Consider the following 22185-nt stretch of genomic DNA (forward strand, 5'->3'; position numbering starts at 1 on the left):
CCTCCCTCCCCTTTGCCCATTCAAAGTTCCTCCATTTTTCCTATGCCCTCCTCCACACACATATTGGATCAGCATCCACTTATCAGAGAGAACTTTCAGCCTTTGGTTTTGGGGGATTGGCTTACTTCGCTTAGCATGACATTCTCCAACTCCATCTATTGGCCTGAAAATGTCATAATTTCATTCTCTTTTAATGCTGAGTAATATTCCATTTTGTATATATACACAGTTTCTTCATCCATTCATCTATTGAAGGGCATCTAGGTTGGTTCCACAGTTTAGTATTGTGAATTGGGCTGATATAAACATTGATGTGGCTGTGTTACTATAGTATGCTTATTTTAAGTCCTTTGAGCATAGACTGAGAGTTGGGATAGCTGGGTCAAATGGTGGTTCCATTCTAAGTTTTCTAAGTAATCTCCATACTGCTTTCCATAGTGGTTGCACAAATTTGCAGTCCAACCAGCAATGTATGAGTGTGCCTTTTTCCCCATATCCTCACCATCATTTATTGTTGTCTGTATTCTTTATAACTGCCATTCTAACTAGCATGAGATGAAATCTTAGAGTAGTTTTGATTTACAGTTCTCTAATTACTAGAGATGTTGAACACTTTTTCATATATATATGTTGATCACTTTTTCATATATATATATTGATCACTTTTTCATATATATATATGTATATCTTCTGAGAAGTGTCTGTTCGGCTTCTTAGCCCATTTATTGATGAGGTTGTTTGTTTTTCTGTTGTTAAGTGTTTTGAGTTCTTTATATATCCTAGAGATTAGTGCTCTGTCTGACATGCATGTGGCAAAAATTTGCTCCCAAAATATAGGTTCTCTGTACACCTCATTGATTGTTTCTTTTGCTAAAAAGAAGCTTTTTAGTTTGAGTCCATCCCATTTATTAATACTTAATTTTATTTCTCACACTTTAGGAGTCTTGTTAAGGAAGTCAGGGCCTAATCTGACATGATGAATACTTGGGCTTACTTTTTCGTCTGTTAGGTGCAGGGTCTCTTGTCTAGTTCCTAGGTCCTTGATCCACTTTGAGTTGAGCTTTGTGCATGGTGAGAGATAGGGGTTTGTTTTCATTTTGCTGTATATGGATTTCCAGTTCCCCCAGCACCATTTGTTGAACAGACTATCTTTTCTCCAATGTATGTTTTTGGCACCTTCGTCTAGTATGAGATAACTATATTTATGTGGTTTTGTCTCTTTGTCTTCTATTCTGTACCATTGATCTACAAGTCTATTTTGATGCTAAGACCATGCTGTTTTTGTTTCTATAGCTTTGTAGTATATCTAAGGTCTGGTATTGTTATACCTCCTGCTTTACTCTTCTTGCTAAGGATTGCTTTGGCTATTCTGGATCTTTTATTTTTCCAAATGGATTTCATGATTGCTTTTTCTATTTCTATAAGGAATGACAATGGGATTTTAAGTGGATTCACATTGAATCTGTATAGCACTTTGGGTATTATGGCCATTTTGAACAATATTAATTTTGCCTATCCAAGAGCATGGGAGATCTTTCCATCTTCTAAAGTCTTCTTCAATGTCTTTCTTTAGTGTTCTTTGGATTTCATTTTAGAGGCCTTTCACCTCTTTTGTTAAGTTGATTCCCAAGTTTTTGTTTGTTTGTTTGTTTCTTTTTGTTTTTCAGGGTATTGTAGTTTTCCTAATTTCTCTTTCAGAGGAATCATCACTGATGTATAGAAATGCATTTGATTTTAGGGTATTGATTTTATATCCTGCTACTTTGCTGATTTAATTGATTAACTCTAGAAGTTTTATGGTGGAGTATTTTGGATCCTCTAAATATAGAATCATGTCATCAGCAAATAATGATAGTTTTGAGTTCTTTTCCTATTTGTATCCCTTTAATTTTTAATTTCTTTCATCTGTCTAATTGCTCTAACTAGAGTTTCAAGGACTATGTTGAATAGAAGCAGTGAAAGAGTGCCGCAGTCTGGCTGGGCACAAATCACGAGCCACTGAAACAGGAACAAACTTTATTTTTAAACTGCAGGAAAACACTTCACACAGCTCCCGGGGAATCCTCCCGAACGCCATGAGGCTTGTCCAGGAACCCCGCAGCCGGAAATATCTCTCCCGGAAATCCCGCCTCCTGCACTTCCCCAACCAATGGGAACTCTCGGGGAATCCCCGGAAATCCCCACGAGAACTCCAAAATAGTGCGAGAACTCAAAAGTTGCGGCAGAGGCGGATAGTAATGCCTCGCCTGTCAATCAATACTGTTGGCAAAATGCCAGGGGCCATACAGATTCGGCCGTGGCTCTCAGCAAAAGAGGGCATCCCTGTCTTGTTCCGGGTTTTAGAGGGAATGCTTCCAATTTTTCATCATCTAGAATGATGTTGGCCTTGGGTTTTACATAGATAGCTTTTACAATGCTGAGGTATGTTCCTACTGTCCCTAGTTTTTCTAGTATTTTTAATATAAAAGGGTGCTATATTTTGTCAAATGCTTTCTCTGCATCAATTGATATATAATCATATGATTATTATTTTTAAGTCTATTGATGTGATGAATTATATTTATTGATTTCCATATGTTGAACCAAATTTGCATCCTTTGAATGAACCCCACTTGACCATGTTGCACTATATTTTAATATGTTTTTGTATGTCATTTGCCAGAATTTTACTGAGAATTTTTGCATAAATGTTCATCAAAGATATTGGTCTGAAATTTTCTTTCCTTGATGTGTCTCTGCCTGGTTTTGGTATCAGGATGATACTAGCTTCATAGAATGAGTTTGGAATGGTTCCTTCCTTTTCTATTTCATGCAATAATTCGAGGAATATTGGTATCAATTCTTCTTTGTAGGTTTTATAGAACTCGGCAATGAATTCATCTGGTCCTGGGCTTTTCTTGGTTGGTAGGCTCTTAGTGGCATCTTCTATTTCCTTGCTTGAAACTGATCTGTTTAAATTGTGTCTGTCCTGTTGACTCAGTTTAGATTGAACATGCCCCTAGAAATTTGTCAGTGTCTTCAAGGTTTTCTGTTTTACTGGAATAAAAATTTTCAAAATAGTTTCTAATTGTCTTCTGTATTTCAATAGTGTCTGTCATGGTATTTCCTTTTTCATCACAAATGTTAGTAATTTACATTTCCTCCCTTCTTCTTTCATTAGAGTGGCTAAGAGTTTGTAGATTTTATTTATTTTTTTTCAAAGAACCAGCTTTTTGTTTTGTCAATTTTTTGAATTTTGTTTCAATTACATTGATTTCTGCACTGATTTTAATTATTTTCTGTCTTCTACTACTTTTGGTGTTGGATTGGTATTCTTTTTCTAGTGCTTTAAGCTCTAATGTCAGGTCATTTATTGGTTGACTTTTCCTTTTTTTTAAATGAATGATCTCCATGCAATGAGCTTTCCTCTTAGCACTGCCTTTATAGTGTCCCAGAAATTTTGATAAATTGTATTGGAGTTCTCATTTACCTCTTAGAATGTTTTTATCTCCTCCCTGATGTCTTCTGTTATCCATGTGTTATTCAATAGAGTATTATTTAGTCTCCAGGTGTTGGAGTAACTTCTCTTATTACTTTATCATTGATTTCTAATTTCATTCCATTATGGTCTGATAAAATGCAGGGTAGTATCTCTATTTTTTTGTATTTGCTAAGACTTGCTTTGTGGCATAACATATGGTCTCTTTTGAAGAAGAATCCACGTGCTGATGAGAAGAAAGTATAATCGTTTGTTGATGGATGAAATATTTTATATATGACTGTTAAGTCCAAATAATTGATTGTATTATTGAGTTCTATAGTTTCTTTGTCTATTTTTTGTTTGGAAGATCTATCCATTGGTGAGAGAGGTATATTAAAGTCATACAGTATTATTTTTGTGTTGTGGTCTATTTGGTTCTTGTATTTTGAGAAAGTTTTATTTGACATATATAGATGTCCCATTGTTTGGGGCATAGATATTTATGATTGTTATGCCTGTTGATGTATGGTTCCCTTAAGCAGTATGAAATGTCCTTCTTTATCCCTTTTTACTACCTTTGGTTTGAAGTCCACCTTATCTGATATGAGAATGGAAACCTCTGCTTGTTTACATAGTCGATGTGAATGGTATGTTTTTCCCCCGACACTTTCACCTTTAGTCTGTGGATGTCTTTTCCTGTGAGATGAGTCTCTTTAAGGCAACATATGGTTGGGTCTTTTTTTTTAAATCCAATCTACCAGTCTACGTCTTTTAATTGATGACATTCACATTCAAGGTTGTTATTGAAATATGATTTGTATTCCCAAACATTTTGGTTGATTTTTGGTTTTTAACTTGACTTGGTTTCTCCTTTGATTGGCCTTTCCTTTAGTGTAGTTCCTCCCTTTGATAGCTATCATTGTTGTTTTTCAATTCCTCCTCCTGAAATATTTTGCTGAGGATGTTCTGTAGTGCAGGTTTTCTCACTGTAAATTCTTTTTAACTTTTGTTTATCATGAAAGATTTTTATTTCATCATCAAATATGAAGCTTAATTTTGCTGGATATAAGTTTTTTTGTTGGCATCCATTTTCTTTCAGAACTTGGTGTATGTTGTTCCAGGATCTCCTGGCTTTTATGGTCTGGGTTGAAAAATCTGCTGAGATACAAATTGGTCTCCCCCTATATGCTGAGATACAAATTGGTAAACCCAACACTAAGGTGAGGTACAGGTAATCTGCATGGATACTATAAGATCATATGGTATTATACGGTAGAAACTGTAATACCTCAGATCTGCACTGCAAGAAATGAAGACACAGCCTTTAAGATTGTATTCTTATTCTGTATGCTAGGCATTTTTATTATAATGTGCCTTGGTATAGATCTTTTGTAATTTTGTACATTTGGTGTCCTATAAGTCTCTTTGATTTTCCAATTTATTCTTTATATTTGGGAAATTATTTGATATTATTTCATTGAAGAGATTGTGCATTCATTTGGTTTAAATCTCTTTAGCTTTCCTCTATCCCAATAATTCTTAGATTTGGTCTTTCAATGCTATCCCATAATTCTTTGATGTTCTCTTCATGGTTTCTTACCATTGTCACTGTGTGGTCAACTTTATTTTCATGATTGTATACTTTATCTTCATTACCTGAATTCTTTTACTGCTCTACTCTGTTGGTGATGCTTTCTATCGAGTTCTTTGGGGTTTTTTGTTTGTTTGTTTGTTTGTTTATTGTTTCCTTCATTTCAGGGACTTCTGATATTTTTCTTTTTTCCAGAATCTCTATCTCTTTCTTGAAGTAATCTTTTGCTACCTGTATTTGTTCTCATATCTCTTTGTTGGTGTGATAAATGGTTGCCTGTATTTGCTCTCTTATCTCTTTGTTGGAGTGATAAATTTTTGCCAGTATTTGCTCATTTAGGTCTTTCTTTAATTCACAGATCATTTTAATTATGTATATCCAGAACTCTTTCTCTGACATTTCATCAATTATGCAGTCCATGGATTCTATTATTGTAGTATCCTGGTTTGTTTGGGGCACTTGCTTCCTTTGGTTTTTCATGTTGTCTATGTGTCTTCATTTCTTGTAGTACAGATCTGAGATATTACAGTTTCTACCCTATAATCTTATAGTGTCCATGCATATTACCTGTACCTCACCTTGGTGTTGGGCTTACAGACCCTGCCAGTGTCTCATGATGGATGCTACTGCAACTAAAGTTGGTGCCATCAATAGTGGAGGTAACTCAAGATAACAGTGAGGATTTCCCAAGATGGAAGCAACCACTTTCAGAGATGGTGCTGAAAGGGTGGACCTTACAATGGCTTTGAGCTGCATGTTCCAAGATGCAGCTGCTTTTAGGCTCTGTCTGTTGTCCCAAGGTGGAGGTTATTTCATGAGGAGGGCTATGGCAATAGCTGCAGTGTCCCAAAATGGAGGTGGGCTAGGCCTGGGCTCCCAGGTGAGCCCCGGGGGTATTTCTGGACTTAACCTGGGCCTAGGCTCCTGCACTGGTGGTGGGGGTGATTCTAGGCCTGGGCCTGGGATCAGGAGTGAGTCTGCTGGTCAGGAGATCTGGTCTGGGACTGGGGCCTGAGCTCTGGCATGGGCCTGCTGGATGGCGGGGAAGATATGGGCCTGAGCTTCTGAATGGGTGATGGGGGTGGTCCTAGGCCTGGGTCTGAGCTCCAAATTGGGTCTGCTGATTGGCAGACTAGCATATACATGCAAACGAAGACCAAAAGCAAGAAGCTGTAGCTGCTCTTATATCTGATAAAACAAACTTCAAGCCGAAATTCATCAGAGGAGATAAAGAAGGTCACTTCATACTGTTAAAAAAAAAAAGTCTATTCAACAAGAAGTTATAATAATTATAAATATTTTTGCTCCAAAAGTCAATGCACCTATGTATATAAAATAAACTCGAATTGACATAAAGATCCCAAATAGGTGCCAATACAATAATACTGGGTAATTTCAATATACTTCTCTCACCAATGGATAGATTATATGAACATAAACTAGGTAAAGACTCTTCAGACCTAAAAAATATCATCAGTCAAATGAATCTAACAGACATCTATAGAAAAATGTCCTCCATTGACAGGAGGACATCCTGAATTCATTTTGTTCTCAGCTGCACATGGAATCTCCTAAAAAAATGACCATATTTTGAGACACAAAACACATCTAAGCAAATACAAAAAAAAAAAGATAATCCCTTGTATCCTACCAGATCATAATGGAATGAAATTAGAAATCAATAACAAGATAAAAAACAGAAAACATTTACAACATAGAGATTGAATTATACACTTTTGAACAAGAAATGGGTCTGAAAAGAAAAAGCATTAGAGGAGAAGTTTTAAAAAAAATGTTTTAGAAACAAACCGAAATACAACATATCAAAATCTCTGGGACACTATGAAAGCAGTTCTAAGACAGAAGCTTATAGCATTGAGTTCCTACAGTTAAAAAAAATTAAAAATAAAAAACAGAAATATCCCAAATGAATAATATAATGGTATGTCTAAAGCCCCTAGAAAATCAAGAACAAACTAATTCCAAAACCAGTAGAAGACAAGAAATATTTAAGATTAGAGTCAAAATTAATGAACTTGAGAATAAAACCACAATTCAAAGAAGCAATGCAACAAAAAGTGTGGTTCCTTGAAAAGATTAACAAGATTGACAAATCCTTATTCAAATCAACCAAAAGAAGGAGAAAAAAGTATCCAAATCAACAAAATTAGAGCTGAGGAGATATAATTACAGACATTGATAAAATACTGAAGATTATTAGAAAATATTTTGAAAATTTATATTTCAATTAATTAGATAATCTAGAATATATTGACAAATTTCTAGACACATGGCTTGCCTAAATTGAATCAGGAGGATATAGAAAACCAGAAATGACCAACAACAAGCAATGAGGTTGAAGTAGTAATAAAAAGTGTCCAAACAAAAACAGCCTAGGCCAGATAAGGATTCTCAGCTGACTCCTATGAGACCTTAAAAGGAGAAACAATGCCAGTCTTCCTCAAAATATTGGTAAAAAAAAATTGGAAGAAACACTCACAAATTCATTACCTGTAGCCATGATCACCCTGACACTAAAACCAGATAAATACATATCAAAGAAAGATATAGACCAATATCCCTGATGAACATAGACACAAAGTTTCTTAATAAAATTTTAGCCATCTGCCATATTAAACCATATTAACAAGATTATGTCAAAATACACTCTACTGGCATGTATATCTAAAAAGAGCAAAGAAAAAAATAAGTAAACAAAAAAAAGAAATATATTTGAGCTGGGCATGGTGGCACATGTCTATAATCCCAGTAATTTGGGAGGCTGAGGCAGGAGGATTGAAAGTTCAAGACTAGCCTTGTTAACTTTGCAAGACCCTCAGCAACTTAGTGATGCCCTGCCCCAAATTTTAAAAATAAATAAATAAAAAGGACTCAAAAAGGACTGGGGATGGAATTTTCTGATAAAATGCCTCTGGGCTGAATCCCCAGTAACCAAAAAAAAAAAAAAAAGATTATACATTATGGACATGTTGGCTTCATTCCAGGGACAGAGGGTGGGTTCCAATACACAAATAAATAAATATAACTAATCTATATAAACAGAATTAAAGACTAAATCACATTATCATCTCAAAAGATGCAGAAAATACCTTCAACAAAATTCAGCACTTTCATGTTAAAAACAGTAGAGAAACTAGGGATACCTCAATATTATAAAGGCTGTATTTGACAAACCCAAAGCCAGCATCATAATAAATGAAGAAAAACTAAAAGCATTTCCTCTAAAATCAGAAGCAAAAAAAAGGATGTCCACTCTCACCACTCTTATTCAATAAAGTTCTTGAAATTCCAGCCAGAATATTCAGGCAAGGGAAAGAAATTAAATGAATACAAATAGGGGGGGAAAAGAAGACAAATTACCTCTGTTTGTGGGATGAAATGATTCTATATCTGAACAACCTATAAAACTACCAAAAGAGCTGATAAATAAATTCAGCAAAGTAGTGATTACAAGATCAACATATAAAAATCAATAGCTTTCCTATATTCCAATAACAACTTTTCTTAGAAAGAAATCAGTAAAACAATTCCATTCACAATACCCTCAATCAAAATGTAATACAAATAAGTATTCATGCTATCAAGGGTGTGGAGTAAAATATACTCATGTATTGTCAGTTGGACTGCAAATTAGTACTATTTTGGAAAGCAGTATGAAGATTTCTTAAAAATAGGAAGGGAACCACCATATGATCCAGCCATTCTACTCCTATACATCCAGAAGTACTGAAATCAGTATACTATAGGGATATATACATACTAATATTTATAGCAGTACAAGTCACAATAACCAAATTATGGAGTTAGCTTAAGTGTCTTTCAGTAGATGATTGAATAAAGAAAATATAGTATATATTTACACAAAATGGAATTTTAGTTGGCCATAATTAATAATAAAATTGTGTCATTTGCTGATAAATGAATAAAACTGAAGAACATCATGCTGAATGAAGTAAGCCTCACTCAGGAAGTCAAAGGTCAAATGTTCTCTCACATGTGCAGAAACTAGAGAAAAATAAGGAATTTTAAAAGTGTAGCAGGGAGGGAACCTCATGAAAAGAAAAGGGAGAAGAGCAGAATAAAGGAAGATGATCAAGGGGTAGGGGGAGAAGGAATGGAAAAGGAAGAAACAGCAAAATGAGAGTGACCATGCTATGTGCATGTAGGAATATACCACAATGATTCCCACACTTACGTAGAACTAAAATGCACCAGTTAACCAAAAAATTAATAGAAGGAAGACCAATAGCATAGAGGAAGAGGATTGGGGGAAGGGAGGAGGAAGGAGATAATACTGGGGATTGAAATGGAGCAAATCATGTTACACACATTTATGAATATGCCAAAATGAACAACACAGTTATGTATAACTATAATGCACTAACTAAAAAATGTTAAAATATAATAAACAGCCCCTTAATAAGTACATTTTCAAAAACTTTTTTCAGTAAAATTATTATGAAAAATTTCATTTGTCCTTTTAATCAAGCTACAAACATTCTTTTCTTTTCAGACTTGATGGAATCTTACATTCTCTCATTTTGTAATATTTGACTTTTATAGATATATAAAATAATGGAAAATAAAATATGAGGCTCTTTTGTGGCTATGTCTGACAGTACGTCTTTCTGCTGATGCAAATTCCATGCTCATACACTATACTACACCACGTGCTTCTTCTATGTAAAGGAAAAAAATTATCTACATATTTATGACTACAAAACTTCATAAGCAAATGCTGCATACTTAAATAGAAAAATTATATGTGTAAAATCTATCAAATATGTTGAATATTAAATAAATATAGTTTAAATATTTTGTCCAGTATTTGATTAAATCAGTTGTTAATGAATAAAACCAAGAATCAATAACATCTGCATATGATATTTATTTCAGTAATTTAGTAAATAGCAATCCCTGTTTAATAACTTGATTATATATAGCTCTGTGGGGAAAGAAAAAAAGAAGCTTTTCTAAATTAGGTCTATAAAATTATATCACTTCCAGCAAAACAGTAATAAAGTAGAATATCTGGGTCAAAAAGATGCCCAACTTATTTTAAATGCTCTCACTTTATCTCATAATGGCATCCTAAAATTCTATTCTTGATAGTAGCATCATTAAGAATTTGTATGATTTAATTCTGTAATTGCCTGGAAATCGCAAAATTGAAAAAAAAATCTCAAAAGCAATTCTATGTACTACAATGCAGAGCATTCAGAAATTCCAAAGGGAAGAAATCAAATAAATAGCATTCAACAGAGGCAAATAAATTATGTCCACAAGTGAAAAATTTCAAATCCTAACTAGTGGCTTAATCTTAATTACTTTTCTTAGGAAATAAAGAGTTCCTATCTGAAATCTCAGTTATAAAAAGTGCCAATAATTTTGCAGATGATGAAAAATGTAATATTTCTACTTAATAGGCAAACCTGAGAGAGCAATGAGTATTTTTCTAAATCTCTTTTTCAAAGCTCTAAAGTTAGCTTCTAAAGAAACATAAGCAGAATATTGTTATTCAGGAACAGCTGTCATTTAGTGTCTTGCTTTGATGGCTTCACACTCTTTAAATTGTAAGTGTGCTATTCAATTAAACTTCCATCTCACAATGACATAATTTATAACATAAAAGATCCCTTTATTTGATGCATGGTTAAGAAATTATATTAAAGAAGTTTTCTGTGACTATAAGAATATTTGAATTGTTAAATCCATGAGTCAAGGTTTTGCTCATCGCTTGTATTAGTTTGTTTGAACTACTATAACAAAATGCCATAGGCCCTGTGGTTTGAACAACATTTATTTCTCACAGTCCTGGAGGCTAGGAAGTCCAATATCAACATGTCAACAAATCCAGATCTGAGTGAGTGCACCCTTCCTGGCTTTGAGAATATCACCTTCTTGCTGTATCCTCAAAACAGCAGAAAAAAAGGAGAGGGAAGCTTAAACATCAATGCTCTGGTCTCTGTTCTCTTTTTACAAAGACACTAATTGCATCATAAGGATACCACCCTTATGACCTCAACTAACTCTAATTATGTATCCAAGGCAGAAACCCTGGAGTAAGTGTTTTCACATGTAAATTCGAGGGACAGTTCTGTGTACAGCATCCCTAAAGTACTTGTATGTGATATGTGTGTAAGCAAAACTTTCATCACTTTTCTAATCCAAAACCTCTTTAATCCTTATTTTTATGTGTGAATTTGAAGACCACAAAATAATGTTTTAAAATTTCCTTACTTTTAAGCATAATTCTTAATCCTTAAAAAAATTTTTTTTTTCTGAAACTAGTGAGTGATAATAATAACTGCTAACATTTATTGATGCTTGCTAATTGTGCAGACACAGGCGATGTCCTGGGAGTTTTCATGGATCAAATTTATTGAATCCTCATGAAGACTCTATAAGGTAGGTAATTTTATTTACATTTTACAAAAGAGAAAACTGATTCCTGGGGAAACTAAATAGCTTGCTCATGGGAAGCAAGCAACTTAAGGGGCCAGGTTTTGAAGACACACAGCCTGGTTCCGGAACACACTCCTACTTAAATACTTACACCTCTGCTATTACAGAGTCAGATAATCAAAATCTTATCTTGTTTTAATATGATAAATCTAAATAATAATTGGAAAAAGTAAAATCAGTATTCTTGCCTAGAAAAAATAGTAAAGATGATTCATAACTATGTGAATTAGATTTATTAAAATATTTATATTAACATTTACTTGAATCAATGAATATTACATACATATCAAAGTAAATCTGAACAAACATGTCTTCTTAGACATTAAGTTATAGGCAATACTTGTATGCATATCTGATGGAGATATTGCTCTCATAGTATATGGACTAATATTTTTAAGTATGTGTTATGATTCATTGTATGTCACTAAGTACAATAAGAGTTTGCTTTTATTGTGCAATTGATTGAATATTGCTGCTTGTGTAATCTATGGTAAACGATTTTCATTTACAACTGTCAGATATTGGTGACATTTAGGAATGTAATATGCATAGTCTACAATTATTTCTTCATCTTTAATAGAGACTTTAATCTTCTCACACATCCAAATTGAAGGCACAAGCTTAGATGCTTTAGCTTAGTCACTTCACATTTGCTTTGTTTAATTCAAATCTCCTAATATAACCAAAAAAATCTACTCATGTAAATTTATCCTTCCAGGTAAAATGATTTAACAAACTCATGGGTTACCTAGACCATACCAGATGTTAAAATCCTGTGTATACACAGCTTGTACCCAGAGAATATGATAATGCACAGTGCTGTAAATCTTTATTTGTACCATATCTGAGTTTCCCTTGTTCCATGTAATTGCCTAATGTGTCACTAAGATCTGTCGCCTTTTCCTTTAAGTCATCTCTGTATATCTAGATAATCATTTCTACCAGTTTTCTGTCATTGAATTACCACCACCTAATCCTCATGATTTGTCCTTAAAGCAACCCTCAAAATTATCAATTTTTTTTTGTTTTTTCCTTCAGTCAGGAGCATATTTACTATAATGTCCTATAATCACACATTTTAGAGATATAAGGCAACTCTTTTACCCTCATGCTTTCTCATTATAAATATTGCCGCTTAGACTGTACTAGCTAAACAATAGAAAAAAAATACTTCTAATATCATTGGTTCCAGGCTAGGGAGTTTTCTGATCTGCTTATAGCATTGGTGGTGACAACAGATTCTAAAAACAGTATTCCAAAGGTGGGCTTTAAGGACAGTGCTCTAAGTCTGTATCAGACTAGTAGCAGGAGCATCCTGGCATGAACCACTCCACCCATAATAGGAAAAAATACACAAAATTCAATAATCATCAAACGTCAGCCATGGTCCAAGGATATACATTTTTAATAAAACTAAATATGAATTCTTAGAAAAGACTGTTCTCAAGATCTTTTACAATTTTTTAAGTAGTATACACACAAAAACAAAATTTACATGGCTAAATACTGGGTAAATTGAATCGTATTTCCAATTTAATAGGTCAAAAAAGTCTATCATCAATTTTATACTGCCTAACACTAAAGTTGTAATAACCTTAATCTTAACTTAGAATAATGAGGAACACTGTCATACAAAAAGATGGCAAAAAAATAGGAAGACAGTATTTACCATTATATCATTTCTCTCCTTTCTCTGAATAAAATGTTGAGAATTACCTTAATTTTCTGCCATTGGTTACATCTCACAGTCTCCAGAAGACTGTGGCAGAGAAGATTAAAAGCTGGCAATATAATTCACAACTTCTCCTACTAATACCATGTTTTCCAAACACTATACTGACAAATGATGAGAGTATTATGAAATCCTCAGTTCAATAATCCAATATTCCTCCAGTAGTTAGCAAAAGTTGTGTGAAATAAAACACATTCTGAAACAAATGCCAAGGTTAAAAATACTGCTTCAAAGTCTATAAACTTATTACATGCTATTATCAAGTGCCAACAGTTTTCTGTTCCCAGTACTTTCATTTTACGTTAAATCGATTGGAATTACCACATTAAATCTATGTCTTTCAGAGCTCAGCATGGGAATAAGCAGTCAGATTAAACACCGTATGGCTGGCAAAACCCACACAATATAATTATTTGTTCTTATCACTCTAAGCTCTTCACTTGAATCCACACGTATTTAAGGAACACACAAATTTCAAAGCACTGCTTTATGTGCTGCAAAGAAAACAAAAATTAAAAACTTTTTCCCTCAAAGAGTTTACATTCTAGTTTTAGAGGAAAGATTGAAAACATACCTGTTTTTAAATACATTTACTTCCCAAATGTCATGCTGAGATAGCGAATAAAAGAAGTGTCACAAGATGGTTCAGGACTGTCATATGTTTATACTACAAATGGCAATTAATGTTAGACTCCAGACAGGAGAAAAAAATCTCTTCAGGCTTATTCTAAAAAAATATTCATGAACAAAGTAGGATTTGTGCTTCTCTTAAACAAGAGCAAGGATTTCTATTGTGCTTTCAAAACTAGAGCAACTAGATTGCAATAATGTGCTGTACTTTTCAGAGCTAGAAGAAAGGATTTTTCAAAGTTTCCATGAAAAGAAATGATAAATGATTGAGCAGATATATATGTTTAACCTGAATTAAACATTACACAATGTGTATGAACATCAAAACATCTCATGGTGCCCCATTATTACGTACAATTTTTATGTATTTATGTTAAAAATAAATTGAAAAGCAGCCTCTCCAAATGGGTTTATAAGTACACATCATGACTACTTTTAATTCCATCAGTTTTTCCTATAACATTTTAGCTACTTAGAAATTTTATCATGCATTATTGCCATTAACTCATCACCAAAAGTTCTTTTGACATTTTCTAAAAATTCCTATAAATACTATTTTATTTTTTGTATTTTTTTAGGTTTCCTGGGGTAGGGGCAGGGAAACTCTCCAGTGAATTTATAGCAACTGCTTGGCATTGGTTAAAAAATAAGTCCCACCTATGTAAGGACAAGGCAGCTCTGTATTATTTATTTCAATATTTCAAAATGAAGGCTATTAGGAGTCACTTTACAGTGGGAATGTCTTTCCTTTTCAGTTCTATCACAGAACTCTAGTTTTACTTCTGAATCCATAAGAAAACATGAAGAAATTTTTAAATGAAAAGAAATTGACACACAATCTTTCCATTTTTTTCTTTATTTTCACTTGCAACCACAGCTCATGGTCTCACTCAAGGGCCAATTCTGACAAAAGGCAGGAGGAATTGAAGCTGACTAACCGCTTATAACTAGAGTGACAACGTTGATGCTATACTGCCTTTTACTCAAACTGATTCTAGGTCACTTCATCAAAAATCAGTACATCCGAAATGCAACTTCACAAAGAAATTCTATGCCAAATTATCATTTTTTTTCCTATTTCAAAATTACCAATATACTAGACACTTTCTCTTTTAATTGTTAAGGATGTTACCCAGATTGAATGCACAGTCTTTAAATATATGTTAATTTATGAACTTATAACTACATGTCAAGGCTTGTTTCATCAGGCTGTACCCTGGTTTCCTCTTGCTGTTACTGTACTGCTGCTAAGTTTGGGGAATTTGTGTTCCATACTTCCAATGGCCATTAATTAAATTCCTTTGTATGATTTTCTTGATATTAGTCATCTATCTGAAGAACTACCTTACTATTATCACCACACTCCCATTTATTCAACACATAGTTCTTAACAGACTATTAAGTTTGTGGAACTGAGTCAAACCATGGGTTTGCAATGAAATTCATAAATATTGTATCTGACTTGTCCTGATTACCTAACATGTGCTGTCTGTCAGCTACTCCTGGGGAAATCTCAGGTTCCTGCCCTGAGCACTATAGATGTCAAAGATCCATCTGAGACTCATCATGCTTTGTAAATAGAAGATTCTTCCTTCAATTCCAAATAACATAATTTTCTGTTTGAAAGACTTTGTTCTGAACATTTTAATAGCACTGGATGTTGTAACTCTCAGTTAACAAATTGGATTTCTCATAAAATACTAAATTAGAGAGAGAATGTAATATCATCTGCCATAGTATGTTGAGTTCACGGTTGTTGTTAAGGTGTTGTCACCTACACAATATCAGCTATACCCTTCAAAATTATCTTTCCGACATTAAGGTCCTTGAATATTTTAATAGTTTAATAAATAAAACTGTCACTGGGGCTTCATTCATTCTTGGAACATTTCCACAACTGGAATTAAACTATGTATATTCACACCCCATGGTCTTTTTTTTCTACAAATCCATTTGATTTATAATGTTTTGATTCTTTAAAATAACTTCCTTTCTCAGGTTTTATGTGTATGTATACATTTAAAAGTAAGTGTGTGAGCACGTGTGTGTTTGCATTCCCTCCAATGTGGGTTATTATAGTTCATTGCCAAAGTAGGACTTGCCAATTTCTAATCATCTTCAAAGAAAAAAAAAAGTACTTACTTTGAAACAGTCACAGTTTTGAGAAACTAGAGCCCTCAATCAAACAAAATGCTGGAGGATGGCAAACACAATAATTTATAATAAACAGCATAAAATGCAGTAATATAGCCAATATGCATTTAACATACTATGGATAATACATGCTCTCATATATAATGGGATATCTATATAAATTAATGATTAGGGGAAAATACTCAGCACAAAAACCACAAATCAAATAATTTATGTACTAGAGAAGAAATTGGCAAAGGTCACAATAACCTCTTGGTGTAAGTTCTACTCTGCCAGAAAGGCACAAAGCCAAATAATCAGGAGACAATTTCCATCTTAATCAGTTCAGGCTGCTGTAATAAAGCACCATCAACTGGGTGGCTTATAAATAACAGAAATTTATTTCTTACAGGCCTAGAGGTTGGGAGTCCAAGATCAGGGTGCCAGAATGGCTGTGTTCTGGTGAGCCCCACCCGCTTCTGCATTGTAGACTGTCATCTTCTTATTGTATCCACACATGGCAGCAAGGAGTTTAGAGAGCTCTCTGTGGTCTCTTTTGCAAGGACACTAATCCCATTCATAAGTGCTTTACCACTCACAGACATTTACCCAAGAGAGAGGAAAACATGTGTCAAAGAATAGACTGGAACTGAATAATTACAATGGCTTTGTTCATAATAGCCCAAAACTGGAAACAAGCCAAATGTCCACAGAGAATAGATGTTGTGTAATCATATAATGAAATAGTCTTTGGCAATATAATGAACTACTGATGCAAGCAACAATATGGATTTATCTCAAAAACATTCTACTGAGTGAAGAAAAGTAGATTATATTACATTTGCATGAAATTCAAGAACAGGTAAAGCTAATCTATGGTGCTAACGTAAAAAATAATGGCTCCTATGGGGAAAGGCCACACAGTTCACTAGGAAGAAGAACAAAGGAATTTAATGGAGAGATAAAAATGTTTTGTAACTTGATTGGGGTGTTAGTTGTTAGGATATTGATTATAGAGGCACATACAATGAGTAACATTCATAAAATATTATACTCAATTTCTGTGCAATCTGTGTTATCAATTTTATCACAATTTAAAAACTGAAGTTCAGAAGTGTCTTTCTCATCTTGTGTAATTGTGCAAAAGAAATCCCAGGATTGTGACCCAAAAGAGTAACTTACTAACTTGTTCAACCACTGGAATCATCGAAGCCATGCTTTTTTCACATAGAATCCATGAACTCAAGTGATACTTTTTAAAGCCATTTTATTTTTGAGGCATAACTGACATATAAAAAAGCTGTACATATTTAATGTGTACAACATGATGAGTTTAAAGATAAATATATACCCATAAAACCATCACTCTAGGGCTAGGATATGGCTTGGTAGTCTTGTGCCCTGAGTTCAATTCCCTCTATCAAAAACAAAAACAAAAACTATCACTGTGATCTATTAAACCATATCCATGACCTCAAATTTTTTCTCCTATCTTTAGATATTTATTTTTGTGATTCCTACTTCTTTATTCTTTTGTGATAATAACACCTAAGATATACCTCTCAGCAAATGTGTAAGTGCACAACACAGTACTAGTCACATAATATTGATATTAATATCAATATTAATATTATATTTGTTGTCAACATTACTTACCAGATAAATCATTAAAAACTAAGAGGAAAATCTTATTTTGCCATTAGAATGTGACCATTATGAGAAGGATATAATGACACATATGTAACATAATCCACTCTTTTGCCCACTTTTACTAGATTTTTCTTTGTGGAACAATAGCACTGAATTCTACCCAAACTCTAGCATGAGCTCTTAACTAAGACGCATCCAATAAGGGCATTCTGAGACCAACCACAGTAATGCATTTTAGATACTCAGAGAACCCAAGATAACACTCAGTTTCAGACTTTCTGGAACTATTAGAGAGGAATAGCTTTTGTTTTTTCTTCTTGAGGTTGCTAAGTTCATCTTTGAAAACAGCCTGAATGAAGCTTCCTAAGGATAAAATCAGCACAAAAGAAAGAACTGAGAAATGTAAGGCATCACCTGAGAATCTGGGTCCACCATGTCTAGATTTCTCATGATATCTTTTTTTGTTGTTAGTACCAGGTTAGGGCAGCTTTCTCTTACTTGCAAATGAATAATCATTGACATGATAATAATTACGGTGCCTCCCAATAATAAATTTTAAATCAGCATTAAGAGTGCATTGATATGGTGCTTTATAGTTCACAAAAAAAGACTTAGACATTTAACTTTAATCAATCTTTGTAAAAAATAATTTTTATAACACAATTTAGAGTTAAAATCATCAAAGTCTAAGCACTTCCCAAAGCTTCATGCTCCTAAGTGATAGAGACAAACTTGAATTCCTGGCTTCAAAGTTATTTCTAAAATATTACAGGCTCTTATTAGGCTTATTTACACTTTATATTTTATTGACTTATTTGTTGTTGTTGTTCCTCATAACATTATTAGTAACTAACTGTCTTGTATGAACCATTATAAGCTTATTTGGGCAAAGGTTTCTCGGCAACATAGGGCCCCAGTACTTGCTAATTCTAACTGTCCTGATTGCTTCCTTAAATCCTGTACATGTATTCTACTTTAGTAATCTATAAACATTCATTTTATTCTGTCAAATTGCTATAATATTCCTTTAGACCCTACCAAATATTAGTTGAGATTTACAACATCTTTTCAAGCAAGAGATCCTTTCAGTGTGTCTAGATTCTAATCTCCAAGGCACATAGTTTTATTCAATTTCTGTAGGGTTGTCTTCAAAATATTTTGGGGTGTGTGGTTAATATCTAAATGAACATTACCCCTATTTCAATCATTTTATCCAGCATTGTCAGTGTATAATAAGACATGTGTTATCTGACAACTATATTATCATCATCATTTCTAAAAAGAGAAACTAGAGATTCTTCTTTAAAGATAAGCACAATTTTCAGAGCCTTAAATGGACAATGGATATTGAATAATTTCTGAAGAGTGACTGTAGCTTAATACCACAAAAGATCTCATGAGAACATCAACTCTTTGTTTTCCCCAGCAGTATGTTCTCATTTCCATTTATGAAAGGAGGTGTAATGGCATTTTCAAGTGTACCAACATACTACAAATACTTTTCTCAATTGCCTCTCTTATTTTACCAATTTACTGCTTCTCCTTGCTAAATAAAATACTTGGGTCCCAACACTGAAGCCTTTGGCGACCCACTCAACCATTGCCCCTAATGTTAAGGAAAGGACTCCAAAATGGTAAACTGCTTGGAATACACATGAGAGGCAAGCTGTCAATTGACATCATCGATTACATTTTAGGGATTAACTGAGCAGAAGTTCAGAATAGGAAAATAGTATTCTGGCTCTGCCTTTATCGGTTCTTCTCAATGTGGTTTCATTATCCTAAAATGAAAGTAGAAAATCTGTTCCTATTTAAATAAATTTGGTAAATCAATGGAGTGTTTTATATGGGTAGAAAGACATGGTGAAGTGTGACAAAGAAATTCTGTTGAGAGTCAGGCCATCTGTGTCTTAAGAACATGTCTTGGAGCATCATTAGATGTACAGTCTACGATGGTAGAAGTTCCCAAAGAGGACACACCAAAAGGGAAACAAGAGGAATCCAGGAGAGACTATGCAGCCCTTCAGGAGAGTTACAGCTTCTCCCAAAGGAATCCCACACCCTGATGCCATCCATTCTTCTGCCACCACCAAGATATGTACCTCCAAAACTTAAACATGTATTTTCCTGATTTATTTAACAAAGAAAATGGAAATCTACTAGATAGGTTCTACTTCAATTCTGATTGCCTTATCCTCAAGTGCACTACTAATAAAATTTAAAATACATACAATTTTTTGCTACTTGTTTTTATGCTCCTTTCTAGGAAGAAATTTTATTTACAACCATTGTACTTCTATGTAAAGGAACATTTTCAACATGAGTTAAGTCTAACTCTTGAACAAAATTCATTACCAAGAAGACCATATCCTCATGGTGTGAAGGAAGTCATCAGGGCTTCCTGGTCATTATTTTTGCAGCAAACTCTCCAGGAATCTAGAAAATAATTTTCTCCTGCAAATGATATCCTGCCAGTTGAAGGATGACAGTTTTTAAAGGGAGAAATGAGTGAAAAGTATCAAATATAAACAGAAAGAATACATCTGTAGAGTTGAAAGAAAGCAAGGTAATATAACATTCCTGTAAGTATAAACTTAAACATTAAATGAAATAACACTCCTGAAGTTTCTAAAATGTTGAAAATATCTGCAAATTTGAATTGGTTATATCATGAAGCAGAAGTATTTCCTAATATTATGCCTTTGTCTCAAAGGATGACTGATGTTGCACGTTTCCAAATGCTTGGGTTCCTATGTTTCTCCACTAACCGATGAGCAGAATTATTTAACAGAAGTTGCTGTTAACCTCCTGGCTCAGATCCCATAAGTAGGGTTGGATGACGGAAAACATTAGGATTATTAAAAAGAAATGATAAAGTAAGGATAAAATGAAAAAAACATACTTAAACTGCATGGTTAATATTAAATAGTATGGGAAAGGAAGTAATTAATGTAGTAGCTACTAAAATTATAATGAATCACACTAAGATATTATGTAATGAGACTTCTTTATTGACTCCTTCATTTAAATCAAACTTGATGAATTTTAAAAAATCTAATGATGACATAAAATCTAAGTCTGCAGTCTCTTTCAAAGCAGTATTGCTTTAAAAAGTAGGAGTTAGAGGACTTTTTTCAATGACAAAATAGCCAAGGACTATTGGTCCAATACCTGCAGACAAACTATCTTAACTAGGATAACATAACAAAATAACACAGACCGGGTAGCTAAAACAACAGACTTATTTCTCACAGTTTGGGAAGCTAGAAGGCCAAGATCAAGGTGATGGCCAATTCAGTTCCTTAGTACGAGATCTCTTCCTGGCTTGCAGATGGCTGCCTTTTTGCTGTGTCTTCACGTGGCAGGGAAAGGTTGGGGAGAGGAGAAGAACCTTCTTTCTCATCTTAAAGACACAGTCCCATTACAGAGACCCTCACCCTCATAACCTCATCTAAATGTAATCACTTCCCCAAGGCCCCACCTCAAACTATTATCACACCGGAGTTTAGGGTTCAATATACAAATTTGGGGAGAATATATACACTCTATAATGAAAACTAAGGTCATTCTCACTACTATGTAAACAAATAATTTCACAGTAGTAAAGTAGTGTTATTGGCATTCTGCAAAATTTGCACAATATACTGCTACATCTAAGTTTGTTAATGAAAAGATAAATGGTGATGTACTTAGGTTAACATGATATGGTAAAATATTCAAAAGAAAAGGTGGTTTTCAAAGCAAAAAATCAATAAATGGAAGTTCTGCTGGTTTGTGGCATCACTGTATTACTGAATCAGACATGAATGAGGAACTATTGTTGTATCCAAACCATAGGAACAAGGATGTCATAGAAATCTGCTCTTTAGTCTTTTTTTTAATTGGGTATGTTAGATGGCAACCCTTCCAACTACCTAAGGATACAAGTGGTTAATGTAAACCAATATAGACACCTGGATGGGATGAAGAAAGCAGCATCAAGAAAATTCATTTTTGGATATGTTCAATGCAGATGAATGGTATCCACAAATTCCTTGTTTAATAGTCCAGTATAACATGTGAGAAAAGCTGATGGATACTGGAGGACAATTTGAGACTTAAAAGACTGAATAATGAAGAGTCAAATAGCATCATCTATGCTTGATATAGTGTTTAAAATTCAAGTTTTAAGGGAGACTGGTGTTCTGTGATCAATTTGACTAATGCTTCCTTTAGATTCCTATTTTAAAGGAAATCAAAATCGAATTTGAATTCATATGAAACAGACTCCAGTATACATTTTCTGTGCTTTGATGGTAAATTTTTAATTATCCTGACTATTGCTACAACTTCCAAATAGCAGCATTTATTTTGTTTAATCAAAAATATTGTTATTCATTGCATCAATAATGTTGATATCTGAACCTAAAAATCAAGCTAAACATAAATTCTACATGTTGGTTAGTTGTCTGATGACTAGGAAGCAGCCAATTAACCTAGCTAAAATATAGGGTCCAGCATAAA

The sequence above is a fragment of the Marmota marmota genome, unplaced genomic scaffold (assembly GCF_001458135.2).
Source record: "Marmota marmota marmota unplaced genomic scaffold, marMar, whole genome shotgun sequence".
In the NCBI taxonomy this organism is placed as follows: domain Eukaryota; kingdom Metazoa; phylum Chordata; class Mammalia; order Rodentia; family Sciuridae; genus Marmota; species Marmota marmota.